This window comes from Humulus lupulus, chromosome X (genome assembly GCF_963169125.1).
Source record: "Humulus lupulus chromosome X, drHumLupu1.1, whole genome shotgun sequence".
In the NCBI taxonomy this organism is placed as follows: domain Eukaryota; kingdom Viridiplantae; phylum Streptophyta; class Magnoliopsida; order Rosales; family Cannabaceae; genus Humulus; species Humulus lupulus.
The window spans coordinates 227831321-227839457 of record NC_084802.1 but is presented as its reverse complement, the minus strand read 5'-3'; the positions used below and the strand labels follow the sequence as shown (position 1 = coordinate 227839457).

The following is an 8137-nucleotide window of genomic DNA, read 5'->3' as shown; positions in this document are numbered from 1 at the left end:
TGTCTCTGAAACTCAGAGGACAATTGGGACAAGGAAAGGATTGAGCCTGGCGTGTGCTTCTTGAACCACTCGTCAGCTACTCCCACCAAGTTAACGCAAAGCAATGGCATCTAGCGTCTTCATATACGCGGTGGACGGTCATCAACTGATTAAATTTGGAGAGATGGTTGGAAGGTTTCGTAATCCCATTATACCCTGTGTTTTGGTGGAATACGTGATTTACTCCTATGTTTTGTTAAATGACAATTCAGACCATGTGTTTTACAAAACAGAACTAAATAGAACTGTGGGTCTGAATTTTGTCAAAATATTTTTCAATCTGACCAAAATACGCTCAAGTTTTATGAATTATTGAATTTTATATTATATTATATTAAATTAATTTGAAATACTAAAATAAAAATATAATTAAAAATATATTTGTTGACTGGATTTTTCGTCAACTACCAAATTAATAAGAAAAACTTAAGAAAGAAGAAGAAGAACACCAGATTTTAGGTGGTTCATGTTATTAATTAACCATATTCCACTTCATGTTATTAATTAACCATATTCCACGAGTCACTTGTATTTAAGATGAAGAACTTGCAAAATTCAAGCTCTCTTGATATTCGAGTAGTGTATAGGCTCACTTTGAATGTTTTCGATCCTTTTACAAGTTGTGCCCTAACCCTATTTATTGACGGCTAGGAGGATTAAGCTCATTAATTGGAGCTGATTACAATTATTCCTCTCTTAATGAGTCTAGTTAATACATAAATGAGGATATTCTGTATTTAATAGGCTATTGGGCCCCATCATATCTCGTGTTGGCCCAATACGAGGAGGCTTAGCCCATCTCTTTATTGGAATAGTGTCCCTAATAGTGTCAGGGAGCAATCTGCACGTTTCCCCATGTCAAGCAACATCGTGAGACATCCTCTTTGCCGCTTGTACAAAATTGACACCACGATCTCTGTGGCGACTGGGTGTCAGACAGCTGTCTGTGGTCTAGAGCACCTCTCTGGCTGCACCTAGTGACTATTCTTCTCCTTCGGAGAAGGGTTCTCTACACTTGAGTGATTCAGACACTCCTTGAGATTCCCTTGGAGAACTACTTCTGTAATGCCCCGAATTCTCTGATGAGGTTTAGTGGCGGTTTAGTAGGCCGGGAGGGCCGTAATTGTTTAATTACGCCATTAAATGAATTTATGCATGTTTATGTGAATTATATTATGATATAATGATATATGCACGCATGTGAGTCCACATTTGATATATTATGTTGTTTTGATCATTTGGCCCATTGAGGGTAATTTGTGTATTTGGGTGCATGATGTGATTTGTGAATGAGATTCCATTATTATGGATATATAATTGAGCTATTCGGCATGAAACGGTCATTTCTGGTGGATTAGCGGTTTTGTCATAACGGGGTCAATTTTGGGGTAATAGGAATGATTATTTGATGATAAATTGGGAATATTTGAGATTAGGGTGAAATTCTGGAGGTTTTGACTATAATTTCCCCGGGGGTGTTTTCGGGACCCCGAGCATTAGGTTTTATTTGAGGTTACTTAAGCTTGAAGTAGCTGTCAGACAGAACGTACGATAAGAAAACCTCTCGTTCTCCTTCGTTAGTTCATTTTTGCCACCTGAAGTATATTTGAAGAAATCTTGAGTTCTAGGAGTCAGAATCAAGTGAGGATCGAGGCATAGCGATCCTAGGAAAGATTAGAAGCTTCTTGACCGAAGGATTTGACAGAAAACAACCTAATCGAAGGTAATCTAAGTTTAAAGTTTTGAGTTTTTAGAGTTTCTAAGCTTTGAATTGGACTTTGTGAATTGTTGAGTTTTCGATCCGTTTGAACCTTGGGTTTTGAGGGTTTTGGTGCATTGGGAAGCTTGGGAACTTTGATTTGATGATTGGGGAATGTTTAGGTATGTTTTTGGAGGCTTTGGAGTGATAAAAACGTGTTTGGGAATGACCCAGAGTTGAGGGCCGCGGCCCTGCCTTGAAGAAGCAGGTGGAGCTTTTGTGCTTGCTGGGCGCCGCAGCCCTTGATGGAGGGCGCCGCGGCCCTTGCCTCAGGGAACTCTGGGGGTCGTGGCCCAAGGTGCTAGGGCCGCAGCCCTTGCCCAGTTTTTGCCTCGTTTGCTCGTTTTGACCCCGGGAACCTAGTTTTAGGCCTTGGGAGTGTCCTTACTACTTGGATTAGTTTGGATTGATCTCTTGGAGGTTAGATATTGGTTTGAGAACCTTTGATTATCATGTTTTTGATGGTATCCTATAATGTGTTATGATTAGGTAACCGCTAAAGGACTAAAAGCTAAACCGTTCTCAAGGGTCGTTCTTTTGTTCATTCTAGCTCGAATCAGAGGTAAGAAAACTACACCCCAAATGTGACATGCATGGTTATTCATGAGGCATGTTGGTTGTATAAATGTGGACATGAATTCATTGTGGAATACTTAGCAAATGTTGCTCACCTGTGCATGGTACTGACTCATTAGTCAGATTTGGCAAAGGTGCTGGTATCAACTGTGAGGCTGTGACTCATTAGTCAGGTTCGGTAGTGGTACTGGGCACTGGTCACATAGCGCTGACTCATTAGTCAGGACGGCCTTAGCGTGTTCAACGCAAGCCAATAAAGATTAGATCTAATCGACTTTCTGCATTGAATGAATCAAAGAGCATTAATGCCGGACCGACCTCAAGTTCGATGAATATTATAAGCGCTTGTGTGGCTTACCCATCAGTCACTCATTTGTTAACGTAGAGACTTACCCATCAGTCTCTCATTTGTTGGAGGCTAGTGGCTTACCCACCAGCCACTCTTCCATTTGAATAAGTGACCTGCTTGATAGTCACTCAGTATGGTTTACCAGAACCTCAAGTGATATTCACTCATCTGTTTGAAAGCTATGAGCTCTGTGTGATTATAATGATAATCATTTGATGATGTTTACATATAATGTTATGTTTTCTTGCTGGGCTTTGGCTCATGGGTGCTATGTGGTGCAGGTAAAGGAAAAGAAAAGCTCACCTAGCCTTGAGTGGAGAGCTTAGGTGGTGATGTGTACATATGCGGCCACTTGACCACCACGGCCAAGGAGTTCTCAGAGGAACTAGGGGGTTTACCCTATTTTTGCCGCTTAGGTCGGCGGGGTTTGAACTTTTGGAACAGTAATGACCTTTTTGAGTTGTAAATAACTTGTAAATGTTCTTGTGGGCCCATGAACAGTTTTATGTATCAATAAAGCATATCCTTTCCTTTTTATTGGTTTTCACCTTAACCTGTTAATAACACTTAGAACACGTTTTAACCAAAGGACTCAGGCAATGAGTCAAATTTCCGGTTCACCGTTCACCGTAACTGTTCTGGGGTAACCAGGGCGTTACAACTTCCCGACTAGCTTCTTGGGCAATAATGATCTTGGATGACACACTTCTCTCGTGGTGGTGATGATGACAAGAAACTGGACTAAAGCTCATGTTGAATGGTTAAAACTCGAACAACAATACTAATTAATTTTAAACTTTTAACAAAATTAATAAAACAACAATATAAAGAAACAAAAATTAAACATATTTCTTTCTCCTCCCTCTCCATCTTCCTCACGTTCCATCTTGCCTTCCATTTTAGATATAAGTTTGAGCTTTCACCACCTTGGTTGTGCCTTTGTTTTCCAGCAAAGCTCATGACAGTGGTAGCAACTCAAATCTAGGCATCGTCGTAGCCCTAGACTACTCTCAGCCTCATGAATCTGGGCACAACCCAACCTGAAGAAGTTGATGGTGGATAGGTGGAGCACAAGCCGATTATGGATGAGCAGAGTACAAGCTTGTGCTTTCGATTTCTGGGCAGGTTTGGGCTTCTCGGCTCTGGGTGAGGGTGGACAGGTGGAGCACAAGCCGGCTTGGCGTGGGTCAGATTTGGAGTGTGTGTGTATGTGTGTGTATGTGTGAGAGAGAGAGAGAGAGAGAGAGAGAGAGAGAGAGAGAGAGAGAGAGATCTAGTTCATGGAGAAAAGAGGAAGGAGGCAATGCATGGGTGTTCTTCCTAGTTCAAGAGCTTTGCTTTTCCAGATTTGGGTTTGATATTTAAAGTTTAGCTTAAATTTAGGTTTTAAAATCAGTGTTTAGGTTTAGGTTTAATTTTGATTTTGATTTATTATAATTATTTTAAAGTTTTATTTAATTAAAATGTAATTTTTTGCCATTCTCTTAATTCTATATCAATATTTTATTGATTCTTATTTAATAATATTTTATTTTCAATTATTAAATAAATTAATTTTAAAAAGTAGGGGTATTTGGTCATATTGAAAAATATTTTGACCAAAATTGAGTAAAGAGTACTATTTTGATATGCTTTGCGAAACACGAGATCCAACTTGTCATTTAAAAGAACACGGATTCAATTACATAATCTGAAAAAATACAAAGGCCAAACTGGTATTATCATTTACGTAAATATAAGTGTCTTCTATATATTTAGGAATATTTGTTGTTGATTCAAAGTGTCTTCTATATATTTAGGAATATTTGTTGTTGATTCAAATTAAAATGTAATATGATTTAGCCTATAAATAAATGATGCTCGGGTTATTCACAAAATACTCAATCTAACCAATCGGCACGAACCAATCCAATCTGCAAAATGCAGTTATTCGTGATATGCATTGGTAAGTGGCATTAAGATTTAATTAGCCAAAACAAATGAGCTTGATAAAGAGTTTAAGATGGTTATATGACAATGCCAAACATGGTAACATTGGTAAGTGGCATTAAGATTCAACTTGAATTCGATAAAATTTAGTTTTACATGACAAACTCTAAGTGGTTGGTACTGTTATTGATCAAATTTACAAAGTCTACAGTCGATTCAAGCCTAGAAGGAGTTCATTTCGAGTGAATAACTTCGGCCCTTAAGTAGAACCTGAATAGCCTCTCCGTACAACCCTCCTCCAAACGCCGCCGTAGCCAACTCAGCGTCCACCCTCACCTCCTCCGCCACGTCAGCTCTCCCGAACTGGGTTCCACTCTCATCCCCTTCATCTGTGCTAGTATCCAAACTTGGCCTCACCACCACCAGCGTGGCACCTTCGGCACAGACGCCGCCGTTTAGTTCAAGCCGAGGCGCGTGCATCATTCTCATTCTCACACTCGGGACTCTTGTTCGATTCTTACTAATCCACTCCCCTTCTTCCTCTTCTTCTTTCTTATTGTCCTCGCTAACGTGCACCGTGCCGACTCTCAATTCTGCCATTCCTGCTTTCTGCATCACCACAGTTCCTTCTCCTTCTCTGTCGCTCAAAATGAGATTTTCCAGCTCGCCGTACTCCTTCACAATCTCCTTCAACAAGTAATGCCTCGCCGACGCCGCAATCAACGCGCTAATTGGCCAAATCACTCTCGATTTCAGCCCCCTAGCGAAATCGACCGTGTCTCCGGAATCGTCTCCGATGGTCGGAGACGGAGCCGAGTCCCTGATAGCTCGGAATCCAAGGATCACGCAGCTTCTCAAGGTCTTCCCGAACTCGGCTTTCCATTTCACGACGGCGCCCTTCTCCAGCCTAAGGTCTCCGGAAGGAAGCTCGATTTCAATCACGCAGATTGTGGACCAGATCGAAGCCGCGGAGGATCTGAGAGGGCGAGTTCTGCGACTGCTTGGGGAAAGGGAGAGGGCTTGGGGAGACAAGCTCGTGTAAGGATTTGAATACAGATTTGAGAAAGAGAAGGAGGCCGAGGGAGTCCGAATCGGCATCACCTCCACCGTGGTGATCTTCGTAGCTTGAGTTGGAGGATATGACGCAGTCGACCTTGAGGTGGAGCGAGTCGGTCTGGGGGACGAGCGAGTTGAATTGCTTGGAGACGGCGCGGCATCGGATTAGGGTTTTGATATCGGAGACGAAGTTAAAGATGAGGAGAATCAGTGCGTCCGGCAGGTGATCGAAACCGTCCATTTAGTGAGATTATAAGCTTAATTGATGGGTGAAACCTTCTAGGCTCTGTGCGATGATTCAACAGTTGCCAACGAAAAACAGGTCTTTTAATAAAGAGATTATAGTGGTGGTTTGACCGTTTACTTGGGTGTTAGTGGGGTCCCACAGTTTTTCTTTTTAAAATAAGTAAATAGTCATATGATGCAACGTATACAAAGGGTAATTCTTCGTACTTCACTTTAAGCCCTAAGAGGTTATCACTGTTTCTCGACCCGTGAATAGTTTTTGGCACGATTTTTTTATGACCGTGTATATTGTAGCTATTTAGAGCATCTTACAAATTTTTCAGAAAATTATGAATAGTTTACAGTACCGAAAACTAGGTTCAAACATGTTGCTTTCCACGCCCATAAAAAGAATTAGTCACGCGTGCAACAATATGTTTGAACCTAGTTTTCGGTACTGTAAACTATTTGGAATTTTCTGAAAATTTGCAGGATGCTCTAAATAGCTACAATATACACGGTCATAAAAAAATCGTGCCGAAAACTATTCACGGGTCGAGAACGCTGAGAGCCCTACCAGTATGGCTTAAAGTGAAGTCTCTGTAGAAGAATTTCCATATATATATATATATATATATATATGAAATTTGAGTATTTATGCTAGTTTCATATATATAAAAATAATACTAAAAAATATCATCTTTTATTTACATTCTAAAATAATGCTATAATTTACTTGGTTTTCAAAAATATTTTTTTTTCATTTTTTTAGCATTTATCTCTCTTCACTCTTTCTCTTTGGATCACATTTGATTATTCAGAGAGTCATGACAGCTACCACAATACTATCATTACCATCAAATTTCTTTGAAAAAACATCATCAACTTTGGCATCATCCCTTTTTTTCTTCACTCTTAAAGTATCCATGAAAACTAAATTAAAATGTCTCATGATAGTTTTTGATAATATAAAACTTAAACCCACTAAAAGTTCATTTAAGACACTAATTTATTCATTTCGAATAGATCAGTGCATGATTTTTTGGTTTTTTTTTTCAATTTTTTTCATAATTTTTTTAGATCTGAAACGTAAAAATTTGCAAAACAACTCTATATATATCGAAACACCTCGATGCCCAGCTCGATGGGCACTTAAAAATCATAATTTTCATGAAAAAAACCATCTGCCTCGACACACCTCGATGCCACCTCAACATACCTCGACACACCTCGATGCAATTTATAGAAAGTGCATAACTTTTCACTTGAGTGTTCTTTTGAGGTGTTTTTTTTAATTTGAGTTTTTTTTTTTTTTTTGTGATTTACGCGTCTGAAATGTGTACATACACATTTGGGAAGTTTAATGCTTCAAAATATACCAAACTTATAAAATATATGGGTATTATTTTGAACTTTGGGTTGTTTTCAAGCTTTCAACTTCCCAAATGTGTGTGTACACATCTTAGATGTGTAGATCTAAAAAAATACCCAAATTAAAAAAAATCACCTAAAACGGATATCCGAGTGAACAGTTATGTACTTTCTATGAATTGTATCGAGTTGCATCGAGGTGTATCGAGGTGACATTGAGGTGTGTCGAGGCATATGGTTTCTTTTTCATGAAAACATGATTTTTATGATATACCTCGATACACCTCGATGCCCAGCTTGATGGACCCTTAAAAATCATGATTTTCATGAAGAAAAAAAAACAATCTGCTTCGATGCCACCTCGACATGCATCGACACACATCGATGCAACTCGATGCAATTCATAAAAAATGCATAACTTTTCACTCAGGTGTCCATTTCAGCTGATTCTTTTTAATTTATGTATTTTTTTGAACTCTACATATCTAAGATGTATCCACACACATTCAGGAAGTTGAAAGCTTGAAAACACCCCAAAGTTCAAAACAATACCCCTATATTTTCAAATTTGGATATGTTTTCAAGTGTTAAACTTTCCAAATGTGTGTGTACACATCTCAAACGTGCAGATCACAAAAATATACCCAAATTAAAAAACAAATCACTTCAAACGGACACCTGAGTGAAAAGTTATACACTTTCTATAAATTGCATCGAGATGTGTCAAGGCATGTTGAGGTGGCATCGATGTGTGTCGAGGCATATGATTTTTTTCATGAAAACCATGATTTTTAAGGGCCCATTGAGCTGGGCATCGAGATGTGTAGAGTTTT

At 39.2% G+C, this 8137-nt stretch overlaps 1 pseudogene; it reads right to left on the bottom strand.

The window, feature by feature from the left end:
- Nucleotides 1-4729: 4729 nt before the first annotated feature.
- LOC133804187 (F-box protein AUF2-like) lies at nucleotides 4730-6172 on the bottom strand (annotated as a pseudogene).
- Between the last annotated feature and the right edge of the window lie 1965 nt (nucleotides 6173-8137).